The sequence below is a fragment of the Aquarana catesbeiana genome, linkage group LG03, assembly GCF_042186555.1.
Source record: "Aquarana catesbeiana isolate 2022-GZ linkage group LG03, ASM4218655v1, whole genome shotgun sequence".
Classification (NCBI taxonomy): Eukaryota; Metazoa; Chordata; class Amphibia; order Anura; family Ranidae; genus Aquarana; species Aquarana catesbeiana.
In genome coordinates this window covers 742618518-742638807 of record NC_133326.1, presented here as the reverse complement: position 1 = coordinate 742638807, position 20290 = coordinate 742618518, and the positions used below count along the sequence as shown (strand labels likewise).

Here is a 20290-nt window from a genome sequence, read left to right as displayed (position 1 = left end):
ACAAACATATAGAATAGCGGGGTGGAACCCCCTATCTAAATACCAATAGACTCACTGGGTTTGTATGGTGGTGGTGTGGAGCTGTGCAACAAGGCCATCCGAAATGATACTCCCACCCAGGAGCCGCGGCGGACATCTCACCTGAAGCGCCCCCCGCAGGCGACAACCATGGCAGGCAGAGGGACACAAGGCAACCTGGGTGGGAATAGGCAGGGGAGTGAAGGAAATTAGTATCGGGGGACAAGTGTGAGGAAGTGGGTGAGAGACCCAGAATGGGAAGTGAAGGTATAAGTGAAGTAGACAGCCAAGGGGGCTGGAAGCAAGGTGGAGTGCAGCTGAGAAAGGTGAGCCAAAAGGGGGGACTGTGGGTAACAGTGAAGGGGGTGAGGGTATAGACCAGGGACGGTGATGGAGGTGACTGTACCTGAATGATTGGAAAGGTTCCGGAGAGACAGAGCCTGGACTGGCGTGCGAGTGAGTGTGCGTTTACTATAGTTATTAACTACCCTACTTTTTATATTTTTATTTAATTTCAGTTGTGTTATATTTTTCATGCTAGGTTTTGTACCCTACACCTTTGATTGTCATCTTTGCCATGCCCTGGTCTGCCTTGGCTGTGGATTGGGCCTTGTTGCTTGCCATCCGGGCGTTCTCCTCCTCCGGGAGCTGTGACTTGCCTGACGGGCCTCCTCCCACCCTCGGCCTCTTTAATGCCTGGGGGGGTGGTGGCACCGTCACCACATGTCAACGTCACGCATCCCGTACTGGATGCCTGGTGCTCTGGCGCCCAGCGTGTGGTAGCCACGCTTGCGAGCAGTTCAGGGGAGTGGTGGTGGTGAGGGGTGGAGTGGTCATTGCCCGCCCTGCCTCCTCCCGCTTCCCCCCGTCATCCTGTTACGCTGGCGTGACGTCGGCGGCGTCCTCGCCGCGGCGCCTACTTGGGCGCCTTCCGGGTAGGTTTTGTCACTCAAGGCTCCCTGCACACTCACTCGCACGCCAGTCCAGGCTCTGTCTCTCCGGAACCTTTCCAATCATTCAGGTACAGTCACCTCCATCACCGTCCCTGGTCTATACCCTCACCCCCTTCACTGTTACCCACAGTCCCCCCTTTTGGCTCACCTTTCTCAGCTGCACTCCACCTTGCTTCCAGCCCCCTTGGCTGTCTACTTCACTTATACCTTCACTTCCCATTCTGGGTCTCTCATCCACTTCCTCACACTTGTCCCCCGATACTAATTTCCTTCACTCCCCTGCCTATTCCCACCCAGCTTGCCTTGTGTCCCTCTGCCTGCTGTGGTTGTCGCCTGTGGGGGCGCTTCGGGTGAGATGTCCGCCGCGGCTCCTGGGTGGGAGTATCATTTCGGATGGCCTTGTTGCACGACTCCACACCACTACCATACAAACCCAGTGAGTCTATTGGTATTTAGATAGGGGGTTCCACCCCACTATTCTATATGTTTGTCCACAGACCATCAATTGAACTAATCTTTCTACCCCCAGATTCATGTTGTGCTTGCTCCTGACGAGTGACCTTCTAGTCACGAAACGCGTTGAGCTGCCACATATTTCATTGCCAATCAGTACCTTTGATACTATGTCTACCCTTTATACCCCCCTGTTTTGGATCTTGTGGTCATAGGCCGTGCAAGGATTATTATGTATTACCAATTTTTATCCTTACCTTTCTTGGTGAATTTTGGAGGTTCATTGCCTATTATACAATGTGATAATGAACTTGTAACACTCCATGTTTTACACTATTATGCTATCAATGTTATGTATTGTATATTTTACATGTTTTATACTTGACTGTATTTCATGACAATCATTAAAACCCTCCAAATAATTTCACCATTTGTACCTCATTGTCATCATATGCTTCACTCAAAATCCCACCTCCCTGTCCTCTCCCCTTCTTTTTTTTTGAGTTGGTGGGCGGCGTTATTGATGACGGATCTACATCGGGGAGACACTTTTTTAATAAAGGATTTATCAAAAACTGTCTCTGTGTTTTTACTATTTTTTCACACGTTTTTACGATGTACCTGATACCCATTTACATAGAGGGTGGGGCGGAATCTGGGGGCCCCCTTGTTGAAGGGGCTTCCGATAAGCTCCCCCCACCCACAGACCCCATAACCGCAGCCCAGGGTTGTCGGTAAGAGGTCCAATGGGGACAAGGTGCTTAGAGATGGGGGCAGAGCAAAGCACCCACTCCCCCATGTTGAGGGCATGTGGCCTGATATGGTTCAGGAGGGGAGGGGGGCACCCGCTCGTCCCCCCCCATTTTCTGACCCGCCAGGCTGCATGATCAGATAAGGGTCTGGTATGGAATTTGGGTGGGACACCACGCCGTTTTTTTACATTTTGGCGTAAAAAGGGACCTGGTATGGCCTGGTATGGGGGGAACCCTACGCTTTTTTAATTTCTACATTTTTCTCAGGTAACAAAGAGGGTTTGGTGTCTCTTGAGAGGACGGGATAGTACTTTTAGGAGTGGTGATAGGATGAAGTATAGAGAGTCTAGGACCAATTTAAAGAGAGGTATAAAAGAAGCCAAATCTGACCATAAGGCCCCATGTACACGGGACGCTGGGGCAAAGTCCTCTGAACGAATTTCTTTGACACCTTGAAACCTGCGCTTAAAACGCCCGGTTAGCCGCGTTTGCATGCCGCGTTTAACCGCGTTTGCGTCTAGAAGCGTTTATTAAAATTTCCTCATTTAAGACCCTCCCCAAGCTCAAAAAACATTGTAAGTGAACTATTTCAGCCATTTTGACCAGAGTGAGTAGCAGCAGCAGAGAGAGCCGCTGTCTACTTGTATTTGTCTCTATTTCTGTGCTTTTTTTTTGCAATGGATCCCATAATGAGCATATGTGAGGAAATGCTCTTAATGAGGCTGGAATGATGTAGAAAATTGCGTGAGAGGTCCAGAATCAGAGTTTGTCGCTATTGGACCCCTCCATTGATTGCGCAGCGAATGTCGGCAGGATATTTGGAAACATGTACGTACAGCTGCGTACCCACCCCGACTAATTTTTTAATTTCACACGCATGTCCATTGCCATGTTTGACCTTCTACTTGAAAAAGTATGACTATATATGGACTATGCATGTAAAGGGGGGGAGGATTTCAAGGATTATAGCGGTGTCAAAAATACACAAACTAACTTAGATAAAAAACATAAACATTTTATTAAGGAAATTCATAAAAAGACAAAAAGGTGTGCATATATGAATTCAGACAATTAAAAACAATTGTAGCGACATGTTACGGGAATCAGCCAGAAGAGTGTAGCGGCCAGTTCCGTAGACATATATAATGAGAGTCCTACATGTTTCGCCGGATACGGCTTCTTCAGGGACAGATGTTTATATCTGAAAGCGCTACTATATAATCTATGAAACAAAATATTCACAATCAATACCAAATATAACAAAGTTAGTAACAAATTAAATCTAACATCTATAAACCGAAAAAGTGAAAATAAGCAAAAGTAATGTTATATTTGCGGGCTGTCATGCATGAACCCTCACACATATGCCTGAGATGTACCCACGGGACATTGCACCCCACTAAAAAGAGGGAGCACACAACCACCCACCACCCTCCGCTAGGTTGGAAAACCCGCAAGATGGAAGAGGGAAGCTACCTGTATGTTACCAGGGATGAACACACGGAACTCCAAGGAGCGGCCACCCGAGCGCAGGGCACATTAGGAGGCTGCAGAGGGCAAAGAGGAGGACCAGGCAAGGTTAATTTTCTATAAGGAAGGGGAGACGGATATTCAGATGCGAAAGCATATAATATGCCCAGCAGTGGTGTATTAAACAGGTAAGAGTAATAGGAGCTATTGCAAAATAAGGTAAGCTACACTTACCAGCAAGAGTAGTACAATCATCAATCGGATGATAGGCATGGAGTTATACCTGTCTGTATTGCTGCTTTTAAGGTACTAGACAAATAAAAAAACATATGAGATGACAGGCCAGTAGATATCTATATGGATATCCATCTATTTGTAAAGTATATAGCCTACCAGATGAAGATGTTGAGGATGAGTACATGTCCTAGAGGTCCCTGGGCGCTGGTACGGCCTGGGAAGCCGGCGCTCTTATGCCCCCCAACACACGTGCGGCGTCTGACGTCACCGCACGTGTGAGCGGACAGAAGGACCACTGCGCATGCGCAACTCGCAACCGTCTGTGGGCCTACAAGGTCCAGAAGACAGTGCGGGAGTGTCCATGTGACGTATGGGCTTACGTCACTGACACTAGCGCTGTACTGGAGAGCCGGTGACGGCCGTTCAGTACCCTGGAGGAGGAAGGATCAGCCGATCCCAGGATGCCGTGGCTCGGGGTGGGCAATTGCAATTAGCAATGCCCTCGGGTGTCCATACAGCCTCAGTACCCATAGAGGCTCAGGCAGCAGCGCCGAAGAGATCAGATGCCATCCGACTGGCTCCCCACAGCAGCTAGATGCGGGTGTCACAGTTGCCAACCCGGCAGGGGGATGGAAGAAAGGGGAGGGGGGGGGGAGGCATCACCCAGGGGCGTGCGAGGCCAACCGAGGACATCCCAAGAATACTGGGAGCGGGTGGAAACAAGCTAGGGACCTGTGGAAAGTAGCCCGCACACCATGGGCATAGATAGAAGGGGAAAATAAACCAGGTCCAGAGCGTGTGTCCTATAAAGACAGGCATGACAGCTAGCAAATAGCAAAGATACATACATGGATATAACATGGTAATGAATCAATTACTGTAGAATTATAATTCAAAAAAAAAGGGGGGAGGTTTTTGAATAAACAGTAAAAAGAAAAATAGCAGATGATAGAGTGGGTGTAGTAAATAAGAGATTTACATTATATATCAATGTCAGATATCAATAAATCAAGCTATATCCTAATCGATCAGGGTCCACCTTTGATGTGGAGAATGTTGATGGACACCCGAGGGCATTGCTAATTGCAATTGCCCACCCCGAGCCACGGCATCCTGGGATCGGCTGATCCTTCCTCCTCCAGGGTACTGAACGGCCGTCACCGGCTCTCCAGTACAGCGCTAGTGTCAGTGACGTAAGCCCATACGTCACATGGACACTCCCGCACTGTCTTCTGGACCTTGTAGGCCCACAGACGGTTGCGAGTTGCGCATGCGCAGTGGTCCTTCTGTCCGCTCACACGTGCGGTGACGTCAGACGCCGCACGTGTGTTGGGGGGCATAAGAGCGCCGGCTTCCCAGGCCGTACCAGCGCCCAGGGACCTCTAGGACATGTACTCATCCTCAACATCTTCATCTGGTAGGCTATATACTTTACAAATAGATGGATATCCATATAGATATCTACTGGCCTGTCATCTCATATGTTTTTTTATTTGTCTAGTACCTTAAAAGCAGCAATACAGACAGGTATAACTCCATGCCTATCATCCGATTGATGATTGTACTACTCTTGCTGGTAAGTGTAGCTTACCTTATTTTGCAATAGCTCCTATTACTCTTACCTGTTTAATACACCACTGCTGGGCATATTATATGCTTTTGCATCTGAACATCCAATCCTCTTTTGCTCTTAGGTTTTTCACTCATAGGTACTCTACTTTGGACCCGACTTGTGATAAGAAGCAATTGCTACGTCACAAATCTAGTGTGTTCCCATGTCCTATATACACTCTCTCTAAACACTAATTGTAAGTTTTTAGATATACAATTTTTCTACCACATTATGGGTCTATGCCTTTATGTCCCAAATTTGAGGAATCTTTATAATCATTATATCCGTCTCCCCTTCCTTATAGAAAATTAACCTTGCCTGGTCCTCCTCTTTGCCCTCTGCAGCCTCCTAATGTGCCCTGCGCTCGGGTGGCCGCTCCTTGTAGTTTCCCGTGTGTTCATCCCTGGTAACGTACAGGTAGCTTCCCTCTTCCATCTTGCGGGTTTTCCAACCTAGCGGAGGGTGGTGGGTGGTTGTGTGCTCCCTCTTTTTAGTGGGGTGCGATGTCCCGTGGGTACATCTCAGGCATATGTGTGAGGGTTCATGCATGACAGCCCGCAAATATAACATTACTTTTGCTTATTTTCACTTTTTCGGTTTATAGATGTTAGATTTAATTTGTTACTAACTTTGTTATATTTGGTATTGATTGTGAATATTTTGTTTCATAGATTATATAGTAGCGCTTTCAGACATAAACATCTGTCCCTGAAGAAGCCGTATCCGGCGAAACATGTAGGACTCTCATTATATATGTCTACGGAACTGGCCGCTACACTCTTCTGGCTGATTCCCGTAACATGTCGCTACAATTGTTTTTAATTGTCTGAATTCATATATGCACACCTTTTTGTCTTTTTATGAATTTCCTTAATAAAATGTTTATGTTTTTTATCTAAGTTAGTTTGTGTATTTTTGGCACCGCTATAATCCTTGAAATCCTCCCCCCCTTTACATGCATTCTTTCATTAGTGGGATGAGGTGCTGTATTACACTGAGGACTACCCAACCACCTCTATTTTGTCTCTGATTTCTTTTCTGAAATTTTTGGTGTTTAAATACACACTTTTCAGTTGGGTATGACCTCTACTTAAATACACTTTTATATCGGTGCCAAAAAATAAATACAAATATATATATGGAATATTTGATGTGTTACTTATCTGTATAATTGTATTCTTTTGGTTTTTCTCTTACAACCAAATTACCCTGTCATACTTGATAGTATCAATAAGCCCCTTTTTAGTGTAGAGCTATCTCCCCTGAAATCATGGCTGACTTCTGTGGAGAAGCATGGGAGGATCTAATGACTAAAATACATACATCTCACACAGCCTCTAATATCTCTGATTCAGAGCTGGATAAATCCTTTCTGAGGTTTCAACGATTATTAGAAAAGAAAGCCCGGATGTACTGGCACAAAGTGTACTTTGATAAGTATGTGGAACACCACATTGTCCCTTGGGGACTCAGAATACAAATTTTTCCAAACATTAAAAAAACCACTGATTCCTTAAAAAAGTCCTGGGAGGACAATCTACAAGCATGCTCTTTCAATATGATGAGGATGCTTTGTCAAGAATACGAGAAAGAACTGGTATTACTTGACACTCAAATCAATGAATGGCTTTCGGCTCGTACTGCTGATTTGTCTTCCCCGAGGTTCGCCCAGAGGGACAAGGACCTCCGGGCCCACCTCGAGGAATACACAGTAGAGATCATTAACATCAAGGAGAATAAATTTTTACGTGATAAACTTGCACATACCAATGGTTATGCCTACAGATGGGACGGAAATGTCCCTGAAAAACCTACCACTAAACCCAGCTCTGAGCAGGTACCTAGAAACAATAATGAAGCACCTAACGTTTTTTCTACTTCATTCTCTTCCAGTTCATCCACCACATATCGTGATCTTTCACAGGACAGGATCCCCAAAAAAAGGAAGGGAGAACTACCCACTACCTCCACGGATTCTATTCGACGCACTCTCGGTATCACAAGCACTACCAAGCCTATGGTAGTCCGACCAAAAACCACCAGCACTTCCACTCCGCTTACACGAGCACTACCACGTCCACCACTTACCACCACTCGCCTTGTGCACTCGGGACTTACCACAACGACTTCTGCACCTCTTGCTCTCCCTGCCCCCATGGGAAGACGGGTAAGTGAACAAAATCTAACCACTATGTTTCCCACTGCAACACAGTCTACTGATCCCAAACTAGCTCCCATTTTTTTACCCCAGGCACTGGACTCAGCACAGAGTCCCCAACCTTAGCATTAAGAAATCCCCAACCACAACATATTCACGATCTAGATGTTGTTAATTTGTCATCATTTCCTTTAACTAAACAACAAATTAAGGTACTTCAACTAGGCCTTACTTTTTGCCCCTCTGCTGAGTTTAATAAATTTCAATTCATTAAGGACGTCCATCTTTTTGCAAGAAAACTAATGTACAAGGTCATCTTTGATAAACCTTTAAAAGCTCCCATTATGGAGCCATCATTTGAAAATATTGCCCCTACTTTGGCCGAGATCCAAGCCATTGAGGATCTACTTACTCTTTTGGAGGAGGGCGGAACCGAGGACGAATGCCAGTCACATTGGGACAGTGAAGGCATTGTCGCCTCTGGTGTTTCCTTCCCCCCTCCATCTTCATTCAAACCTAAATCTAGATCCTTCCCTAATCTTTCAACGAACCCTAACATCTGGGCGTTCGTGGAACAAATTACAAGTGCCATCAAACAACATGACTTCTCCACGACATATCCTTCCAATTTAACCATTGCTCAAAAACAAGCTATCAAATCGCTACAAAACCACCCAGGGCTGGTTATAAAACCAGCTGACAAGGGGGGCAATGTGGTTGTTATGGATGTTGCGGCATATGAATCCATGTGCCGCAACATCCTGGACAATAAAGAGTGGTACCGACCTATTTCACGATCACTTATAGACAACTTTGCTACCGAATACTATGAACTTATTTTTTCGGCCTTCCAAAAAGGGACCATTGATGCCAACACTTGGAAATTTCTAAATGTAAAAGACCCCAGAATACCTACTTTCTACGCTCTGCCAAAACTTCATAAATCTCTTAAATGTCCCCCTGGCCGTCCTATAGTGTCAGGGTGTTTAAGTCTCACTGAGAACGCCAGTGCGTTAGTGGATAAGTATCTTAGTCCACACGTTGTAGCCCTTCCCTCCTATGTCAAGGACACTTTACATTTACTTCGCATTCTAGCAGATCTACACCTCCCACCCGATGTTTGGATGGTGGCATTAGATGTGGAGAGTCTGTACAACGCCATACCTCATAACAACGGCATTAAAGTAATTTCTAATTTCTTACAAGAAAGAGGACCCAAATTTGAGGCCTATGGCCACTTTGTCACTGACCTCTTAATCTTTATTTTGACAAAAAATCACTTTATGTTCGGCTCTTCCCACTTCCTCCAGGTACAAGGCGTAGCTATGGGCACCAAGTGTGCGCCATCCTACGCCAATCTGTACCTGGGGGGGTGGGAAAGGGAACTGTTTGGCAACACTGACCTCGCTGATTTCCTGTGCCACGTTGTATCGTGGCACAGGTATATCGACGATGTGATTTTTTTCTGGTCTGGCACTCATGAACATCTTCTGAAATTTGTTGATACCCTTAGAATTAATTCATACAACTTAAAGTTTACAATGGAATGTAGCCAGAGGAGGATTGCCTTCCTGGATCTGGAGATCCAGCTGGATGCAGGGGGCAATCTTTCTTCTGCTTTATATCGCAAGGAAACATCTGGAAATACCATCCTTCATGCCAAAAGCGCTCATCCAAAACCACTTCTCAATAGTATTCCATATAGTCAGTATCTTCGTATCAAACGTAATTGCTCCCACGACAAGGACTTCTTTGCAGCCTCTCAGGAGTTATATGAGAGACTGAGAAGAAGAGGATACAGTCATAGGTTGTTGAAACAAGCTTTCAACAAAGTTAAGAAACTCGATAGAAACAAACTAATCTACTCAAAGAAAAACATGGACGATCCTCAACCTGTCCGCGTGATCACTGAATTCTCACAGCATTACAGTGAGGTCAGGGACATTCTCAGAAAGTTCTGGCCTTTACTTACTGCCGACAACACCATCAAAAAATATATCAAATCCGAGCCTCAAATTACCTATCGACGTTCTCCATCACTCAGAGATAAAATCATAACCAGTCATCATGCACCTAAATCTGATCTCACATTAACAACCTTTGGCACATTTCCTTGCGGACATTGTGATATGTGTGATTACATTTATGATGCACGTGAATCCCTGCTACCAAATGGCCAATTGTATAAAATCAAACACAAGGTCACTTGTCAATCCATAGGCATAGTATATCTGGCTACATGTATTTGTGGCAGCTACTATGTCGGAAAAACCAAACGTTCATTTAATGTGCGCATTCGTGACCACATCAAACCTTTGTACAAACACAAGACATCCACTTCCATTAATCGTCACATAGCGGACCATCATAACTTTAATTCCCATGTTGTAAGCTTTACAGCCCTTGAACATGTTCCTGCACATGCTAGAGGCGGTGATATTGACCAAAAACTATTACAACTAGAAACCAAATGGATACACACCCTGGATGCTACCCGACACCCAGGACTCAATGAATATATCAGCTTTAAGCCATTCTTGTAATATGCTTCTGTTTTGTTATAGAGTTACTTCTATACACAATTATGTAATGTGTTCCTCCCGCCATCAACATTCTCCACATCGAAGGTGGACCCTGATCGATTAGGATATAGCTTGATTTATTGATATCTGACATTGATATATAATGCATATCTCTTATTTACTACACCCACTCTATCATCTGCTATTTTTCTTTTTACTGTTTATTCAAAAACCTCCCCCCTTTTTTTTTGAATTATAATTCTACAGTAATTGATTCATTACCATGTTATATCCATGTATGTATCTTTGCTATTTGCTAGCTGTCATGCCTGTCTTTATAGGACACACGCTCTGGACCTGGTTTATTTTCCCCTTCTATCTATGCCCATGGTGTGCGGGCTACTTTCCACAGGTCCCTAGCTTGTTTCCACCCACTCCCAGTATTCTTGGGATGTCCTCGGTTGGCCTCGCACGCCCCTGGGTGATGCCTCCCCCCCCCTCCCCTTTCTTCCATCCCCCTGCCGGGTTGGCAACTGTGACACCCGCATCTAGCTGCTGTGGGGAGCCAGTCGGATGGCATCTGATCTCTTCGGCGCTGCTGCCTGAGCCTCTATGGGTACTGAGGCTGTATGGACACCCGAGGGCATTGCTAATTGCAATTGCCCACCCCGAGCCACGGCATCCTGGGATCGGCTGATCCTTCCTCCTCCAGGGTACTGAACGGCACGTGTGTTGGGGGGCATAAGAGCGCCGGCTTCCCAGGCCGTACCAGCGCCCAGGGACCTCTAGGACATGTACTCATCCTCAACATCTTCATCTGGTAGGCTATATACTTTACAAATAGATGGATATCCATATAGATATCTACTGGCCTGTCATCTCATATGTTTTTTTATTTGTCTAGTACCTTAAAAGCAGCAATACAGACAGGTATAACTCCATGCCTATCATCCGATTGATGATTGTACTACTCTTGCTGGTAAGTGTAGCTTACCTTATTTTGCAATAGCTCCTATTACTCTTACCTGTTTAATACACCACTGCTGGGCATATTATATGCTTTTGCATCTGAACATCCAATCCTCTTTTGCTCTTAGGTTTTTCACTCATAGGTACTCTACTTTGGACCCGACTTGTGATAAGAAGCAATTGCTACGTCACAAATCTAGTGTGTTCCCATGTCCTATATACACTCTCTCTAAACACTAATTGTAAGTTTTTAGATATACAATTTTTCTACCACATTATGGGTCTATGCCTTTATGTCCCAAATTTGAGGAATCTTTATAATCATTATATCCGTCTCCCCTTCCTTATAGAAAATTAACCTTGCCTGGTCCTCCTCTTTGCCCTCTGCAGCCTCCTAATGTGCCCTGCGCTCGGGTGGCCGCTCCTTGGAGTTCCGTGTGTTCATCCCTGGTAACGTACAGGTAGCTTCCCTCTTCCATCTTGCGGGTTTTCCAACCTAGCGGAGGGTGGTGGGTGGTTGTGTGCTCCCTCTTTTTAGTGGGGTGCGATGTCCCGTGGGTACATCTCAGGCATATGTGTGAGGGTTCATGCATGACAGCCCGCAAATATAACATTACTTTTGCTTATTTTCACTTTTTCAGTTTATAGATGTTAGATTTAATTTGTTACTAACTTTGTTATATTTGGTATTGATTGTGAATATTTTGTTTCATAGATTATATAGTAGCGCTTTCAGACATAAACATCTGTCCCTGAAGAAGCCGTATCCGGCGAAACATGTAGGACTCTCATTATATATGTAAGATAAGAAGATTTTGCGCAATATTAAATAAAAATGAGGTGAATGGGCAAACGTATATAATAACTGTGTCTCATAAATGTGCAAATCACATAGTAAAGTGAATTGTGACAATGGTAATGTTGATGATAAGCTAGTGGCTGCTAGGGATGCAGATCTCAATAGCGTAGCATCTAGCTGAGAACATTATCCATAGACCATAAAAGTATCATAAATGTGCAAATCGCATAAAAAGTGAACAGTGACAATAGTGCTACTAGTAGTAAGCTAGTTACTGCCAGGGATGTTAATCACTATACCTGACGTCTAGCTAGGTGTATTAACCATAAATAGTCGAGTGAAAAAAACCACAAAAAAGTCATAAAGAGGAATACACATAAAATTAAATGTAAAAGGTATAAAATAACATGTGCAATTCTACAATGTTGGTGCAGGTGTGTTTAAAATATCACACTTAGGACATCATTCAGTGTTCATAAAACGTATAAAACGGGTGTCAGATCAAAAGCACTCTATAGGGCATGAGTGATGCTGCTGGGAGTTGATGGGTTAATTAGAAAAGTCTATGAATGGATGCCGTTTTCCTGTTCAATTGGAGGTGTATGAGGTAGATGGAGTAAAGATCCTATTGTTATTCAATCCTCTAATGGTCTCTTAGGACCCTCACCTTCATAATGTAGTAAAACGGCATTCAGCAGTGTAGTATGGGTAGTTCTGGCAGCTGTCACCGAAGTCTCTGCTTTCTCTGTGTTAAAACTTTAATCCATCTCTCCCTGTATCTCCGGAACGGCTCTCTCAGAAATGGGGGAGATAAAACAGAGATAGGGGGGGGGAGAGAATGGAGGCTCCACTAGTGTATTAAAGTTTTTTAAAAACAGGGGTGTTTATTCATAGGTAATGCTCTTACATTTAAAAACTTATAACAGGCAGAGTAATTGTAATAAAAGCTGTGGCGTCCTGAGCGCCCTCTCACTTGTGCTTCAAAATGTGTTGTACCGCTCAGCCAATCCCTACGCGTTACGACACCGTCACGTGCCTTCATGATGAAGGCACGTGACGGTGTCGTAACGCGTAGGGATTGGCTGAGCGGTACAACACATTTTGAAGCACAAGTGAGAGGGCGCTCAGGACGCCACAGCTTTTATTACAATTACTCTGCCTGTTATAAGTTTTTAAATGTAAGAGCATTACCTATGAATAAACACCCCTGTTTTTAAAAAACTTTAATACACTAGTGGAGCCTCCATTCTCTCCCCCCCCCCCCTATCTCTGTTTTATCTCCCCCATTTCTGAGAGAGCCGTTCCGGAGATACAGGGAGAGATGGATTAAAGTTTTAACACAGAGAAAGCAGAGACTTCGGTGACAGCTGCCAGAACTACCCATACTACACTGCTGAATGGCGTTTTACTACATTATGAAGGTGAGGGTCCTAAGAGACCATTAGAGGATTGAATAACAATAGGATCTTTACTCCATCTACCTCATACACCTCCAATTGAACAGGAAAACGGCATCCATTCATAGACTTTTCTAATTAACCCATCAACTCCCAGCAGCATCACTCATGCCCTATAGAGTGCTTTTGATCTGACACCCGTTTTATACGTTTTATGAACACTGAATGATGTCCTAAGTGTGATATTTTAAACACACCTGCACCAACATTGTAGAATTGCACATGTTATTTTATACCTTTTACATTTAATTTTATGTGTATTCCTCTTTATGACTTTTTTGTGGTTTTTTTCACTCGACTATTTATGGTTAATACACCTAGCTAGACGTCAGGTATAGTGATTAACATCCCTGGCAGTAACTAGCTTACTACTAGTAGCACTATTGTCACTGTTCACTTTTTATGCGATTTGCACATTTATGATACTTTTATGGTCTATGGATAATGTTCTTAGCTAGATGCTACGCTATTGAGATCTGCATCCCTAGCAGCCACTAGCTTATCATCAACATTACCATTGTCACAATTCACTTTACTATGTGATTTGCACATTTATGAGACACAGTTATTATATACGTTTGCCCATTCACCTCATTTTTATTTAATATTGCGCGAAATCTTCTTATCTTACATTCCTATTAAGTGTTGTGTGAAAACACCTTAATTTTGCTGCAATATTATTGGTCACCTTTATACGTTTATTTTGTGACACTTTGTCACTTACCTTATTTATTTCCACACCTGACCAGCGCAAGGGACACTATTACATTTACTCTCATTATATATGTCTACGGAACTGGCCGCTACACTCTTCTGGCTGATTCCCGTAACATGTCGCTACAATTGGTTTTAATTGTCTGAAATCATATATGCACACCTTTTTGTCTTTTTATGAATTTCCTTAATAAAATGTTTATGTTTTTTATCTAAGTTAGTTTGTGTATTTTTGGCACCGCTATAATCCTTGAAATCCTCCCCCCCCCTTTACATGCATTCTTTCATTAGTGGGATGAGGTGCTGTATTACACTGAGGACTACCCAACCACCTCTATTATATATGGACTATATTTGGACTATCTATGGCTATATATGGACTATATATGGATTATATATGGTCTCTGAATCATCGCAAGTATGATGATTGATTTGAGAAAAGTCCTGGACAGCCGCACTCAAAATGATAATCGCCTTTATTGATAAAAACAACAAAAGTACATGCCGCAGCAAGAAGTACAGGAAACTGAAGCGTTTCACACTATAGTTGGTGCTTAATCATCGCAAATAATTAAAACATTTTGTAACTATATTTTTTTATGTTTTTTCATTGTTTTCCATCATATTTTTGTCTTTTTAGGTCTAAAATATAGGGCACGTTTAAAAACGGTTATAAACGAAAATGCGTCTAAACGTCGGTACCCGCGTTTAGCCACGTTTGCCGTCTGAAATGTGGAAATCTTCTGCGTCTGAACCCATTTTTTGCTTCCAAAGAAACGCTGTTAAACGCAACTGCAAAAAACAGCAATAAAGGAGACTGTGTACATGGTCACATAGGATAACATTGAATGAGTTCGGGGGAAGTTGAAAAAAGCGCCCAGCTGCCTCTGAACGCGCGTTTAACAGCGTCCCATGTACATGGGGCCTAAAAGCCAAATTGAGGAATACATGGAGGGCTCATGCACACTGCATCTCAAAGGAGCTCAAAGAAGCTCAAAGGAGCTCAAATAAGCGGCTCCTAAAGGGCTTTTGAACTCTTATTTTTTTCTGCCTAGAAACTCCCCTCCATGTTAACCAATGTGTCCATACACACGATGGCTATTTCTGGCATTTTCAGGGATATACAGAGGCAGGTAGGCAGAAAAAAAAAAACCCACCACCAAACTCGGGTTTTTGAGTGGAGCTCGTGCCCCACAGAGCTCAAAAGAGCATGAAAACGTTTGTTTCAGCTTTTTGTTTTGTTTATAGAGTGGTTAAGAAAATACTATCTAGGAGGGTTTGTGAAAAAAAACAAAAAACGCTTATGCTCAAAAAAGTTCGAAAGAGCTCGATAAAAATTATGAGAAAGATCACAAAAAGGAACAAACTTCTTTAAGCTTTTATAGACAGAAATAAAAGCTCAAAACGCCTGTAAAAAGCAGCTTTTTTTATTTTTGAGCTGCAGTGTGTTTGAGCCCCTAATGCCGCGTACACACCACCGGTTTAGCCATCGGAATAAACTCCAAAGGTTTCTCCGATAAAACTCTGAGGGAATTCCATTCAAGCGGTCTTGCCTACACACGGTCAAACCCAAAGTCGGATCAAAGTCGGACCGCCCAGAACGCTGTGACACACAACACGTACGACAGGACTAGTAAAAGGAAGTTCAATAGCCAGTAGCCAATAACTTCCGTCTCGTACTTGCCTCAGAGCATGCGTCGTTTTTGGTCCATCGGAACAGCATACAGATGAGAGGGTTTCCCGATAGGAAATATTTAGAACATGTTCCATTTCTAGGTCAGTCAGAATTTTCTACGTAAAAAGTCCGAAGAGGCCTTCACACGATTGGAATATAAGATGAAAAGCTTCCGTCGGACGTTTTCTGTCGGACATTCCGCTCGTGTGTACGCGGCTTAAGGGAAATCACCCGCCAGAAGGATGGAAAGGGCTGCAGCATATTCTTTACACATGTGCAATGCCGAAAAAATGTGTTCGTTTTTATGTCATTTGTTTTGCTTTTTTTGTTTTTCGGGTCATTGGTTATGGGGACAAGGTGCCAATTCGTAGATTCGTAAAAATTTGAATTTGTTATGCTCCATTTGTTTAGATGCGGCATTCGTTATTTCGATAATTCACAAAAATCCAAAATTCGAAAATTCAAAAATCCAAAAATTCGGAAATTCGAAAATCCAAAAATAAGAATGAAAATCCAAAAATTCGAAAGAACAAAAATCTGAGAATTTGAAAATCCGAAATAATAATTAACTAATAATAACTATTAATTACATAAGGACCCGGCCTATTTTTCAGACTTGGTGTTTACAAGTTAAAATCCATTTCTTTTTACTAGAAAATTAATTAAAACCCCCAAACATTATATATTTTTTTTCAGACACCCTAGAGAATAAAATGGCGGTCGTTGTAATACTTTGTCACATCTTATTTGCGCAGCGGTCTTACAAGCGTAATTGTTTGGGGGAAAAGATGCACATTTTTTAATTAAAAAATAAGACAACAGTAAAGTTAGCCCAGTTTTTTTATATTGTGAAAGATGATGTTACGCCAAGTAGATTGATACCCAACATGTCACACTTCAAAATGGAATGGCAACAAATGTTTACCCTTAAAAATCTCCATAGGCGACATTTAAAAAGTTCTACAGGTTTCATCTTTTGAGTACAGAGGAGGTCTAGGGCTAGAATTATTATTATCAGTCTGACACACCACATCTCCGATCGTAGTAAAGAGCCTCTTTACCACGTGATACGCTGTGACCAATCATGGCTGATCACAGCGTGAGCCAGGAAGTGCCGGTAATCGGCTTTCCTCAGGTTGCGCTGACAGGGAGAGCGATTGGCGGCTCCCCTGTCAGAGGGGGGGGGGTGTCTGCACTGATAATCAGCACATTGATTATCAGAGCTGCCCCCATCAGAGTTGCCCACCATAATGCCAATTAGTGCCCAATAGCTGCCAGTCAGTGCCCTCTCAAATCGCCAATCAGTGCCCATTAGTAACACCTGTCAGTGCCCTTCACAGATGCCCATCAGTAATGCCTTTAGTACCTCCTCATCAGTGCCACCTATGAGTGCCCATCAGTACCCTTCAATGCTGCCTAGCAGTGCCCATCAGTGCCACATATTAGTGCCCATTAGTGCAGCCTATCAGTGCCACCTATTAGTGCCCATTAGTACTGCCTATTAGTGCCCATTAGTGCTGCCTATCAGTGCCCCTCAGTTCTGCCTATCAGTGCCCATCAGTGCCACCTATCAGTGCCCTACACTTCAGCCCAACAGTGCCACCTATTAGTGCCTATCAGTGCCACATATTAGTGCCCATCAGTGCCGCCTATCAGTGCCACCTATTAGTGCCCATTAGTGCTGCCTATCAGTGCCCCTCAGTGCTGTCTATCAGTGCCCCTCAGTGCTGCCTATCAGTGCCCATCAGTGCCGCCTATCAGTGCCCTACAGTTCAGCCTATCAGTGCCACCTATTAGTGCCCATCAGTGCCCCTAAGTGCTACCTTTCACTGCCCATCATTGCCACCTATCAGTGCCCATCATTGCCACCTATCAGTGCTGCCTATCAGTGCCACCTATCAGTGCCCATCAGTGCTGCATATCAGTGTAGCCTATCAGTGCCCATCAGTGCTGCCTATCAGTGCCCATCATTGCCACCTATCAGTGCTGCCTATCAGTGCCACCTATCAGTGCCCATCAGTGCTGCATATCAGTGTAGCCTATCAGTGCCCATCAGTGCTGCATATCAGTGCCCATCAATTCAACATATTAGTGGCTCCTCATCAGTGCCACCTTATCAGTGCCGCTTCATCAGTGCCACCTCATCAGTGTCCATCAGTGCCGCTTCATCATTCCTGCCTCATCAGTGCCACCTATTAGTGCCCATCATTGCTGCCTACAAGTGCCCATCAGTGCCGCCTAAACATTTTTTTTTGCAAAAATGTCAGTCTTTTTTAGTTTGTTTAGCAAAAAATAAACCCCCCAGAGGTGATTAAATACCACCAAAAGATAGTTCTAGTTGTGTGAAAAAATGATAAAAATGTCCTATGTGTACAGTGTTGTATGACCGAGTAATTGTCATTCAAAGTGTGAGAGTGCTGAAAACTGAAAATTGTCCTGGGCAGGAAGGGGGGAAGTGCTCGGTATTGAAGGGGTTTAGTACCAAAGTTTGGCATCATTCCACGAGCGTGTGCAATTTTGAAGCGTGACATGTTCGGTATCTATGTGCAGGGTACACAGTACAGTAGCTGGAAATACTTCAATGAGCCTACACAAGCATCTGGCTGCAGGTAGCTATACTGTAGGTGAGACTGTGCAGGGTACACAGTACAGTAGCTGGAAATACTTCAATGAGCCTACACAAGCACCTGGCTGCAGGTAGCTATACTGTAGGTCAGACTGTGCAGGGTACACAGTACAGTAGCTGAAAATACTTCAATGAGCCTACACAAGCACCTGGCTACAGGTAGCTATACTGTAGGTGAGACTGTGCAGGGTACACAGTACAGTAGCTGGAAATACTTCAATGAGCCTACACAAGCACCTGGCTGCAGGTAGCTATACTGTAGGTCAGACTGTGCAGGGTACACAGTACAGTAGCTGGAAATACTTCAATGAGCCTACACAAGCACCTGGCTGCAGGTAGCTATACTGTAGGTGAGACTGTGCAGGGTACACAGTACAGTAGCTTGAAATACTTCAATGAGCCTACACAAGCTCCTGGCTGCATATATATACACAATACACTTTAACTGCAGCTAACTGATTCGACCTGCCTACTCTATCTAACCTAAATCAAATGACACTGTCTCTCTCTCTATCTCTGAACGCCGAAACACACTACACAGGGCCGCCGTGCAGGCGACCTTATATAGTGTGGGGCATGTACTAAACCCCCTGAGCCATAATTGGCCAAAGCCTCCTTGGCTTTGGCCAATTACGGCTCTGTGTTCAGACGGCGCTGTGATTGGCCAACCATGCGGGTCATAGTGCATGCTTGGCCAATCATCAGCCAGCAATGCACTGCGATGCTGCAGTTAATTATGGGCCGTGACGCGCCACTCAAATTTGGCATGAACGGCCCATATCGTTCCTAATTCGGCGAACGACCGAACAGCCGATGTTCGAGTCGAACGTGCGTTCGACTCAAACACGAAGTTCATCCCTAATTAGGATATTAATAAGAACATTGCGTTTTTAAATGAATATAATATACATACTAATATATGTGATTTAGAAGTTAAAGGAAACTTATATTGTATATGATAAATGATTTTACATATAGGTCCTCTTGGCCCACTCCTCATGAATGTCAAAGTTTAGTGACTGAATAACCCCCACCCTTGCGGGAGAGGTGGGAGGAAAGATATGTCCCAGGAAAGCCCGCAATTTTCTGTAGGACTACAAGTCAATTAAGAACATTTCCTTTTAACGAAGGAGGGGTCGGATTTTAGGAGAAGGTGGGGGCTGAATTTAGGAATATAAAGCTAGTAACAGAGAGTTTGGGAGACACTCACGCACACCAGGAGGACATTGCTGTCACATCTACACACACACATCTGATTCAATCTTCATCTTATGAATATTATACATTATTATTAATGACATTCTATACTTTGATATTGTTCTTGTAATATTTTGCTATTTTTATTATTAAATCAATTTTTGAGTTTTTACAGGAAAACTGAACGGACCTTCTTGGAACTTTCCTCATCAATATGAATTATTGAAATATTAATATTATTACCGTAAAAACGAAAATTCAACATACTGACATTTATAGGTAAAGGTGATCCAGGGAATATCTGATTGATTGCCTCTCATGGGATCAGGAAGGAATTTTTCCCCTGCTGCAGTAAATTGAATCATACTTTGCTGGAGTTTTTTCACCTTCTTCTGGATCAACTGTGGGTGAAGGATTGTGTGTATGAGGATTGTGTGATTTTTATTAATTTAACTGGATGGACTTGTGTCTTTTTTCAATCTGACTAATTATGTAACTATGTATGTCGGATATTGTAACATGAGTCTCTTATATTGTAATGTGGGGCGTGTTCTCTAATAATGGGAGGCGTGTTCTGTAGTAATGGGGGGTGTGTTCTCTAGTAATGGGGGTGTGTTCTGTAGTAATGTGGGGCGTGTTCTCTAGTAATATGGGGGTGTTCTCTAGTAATGGGGGTGT

The 20290-nt window shown here is 43.6% G+C and overlaps 1 protein-coding gene across 1 annotated transcript in view; it reads right to left on the bottom strand.

Moving 5' to 3' along the window:
• LOC141133874 (NACHT, LRR and PYD domains-containing protein 3-like) overlaps nucleotides 1–20290 on the bottom strand; it is a gene marked incomplete in the record, with an annotated part of 735962 nt that overhangs the window by 478658 nt on the left and 237014 nt on the right.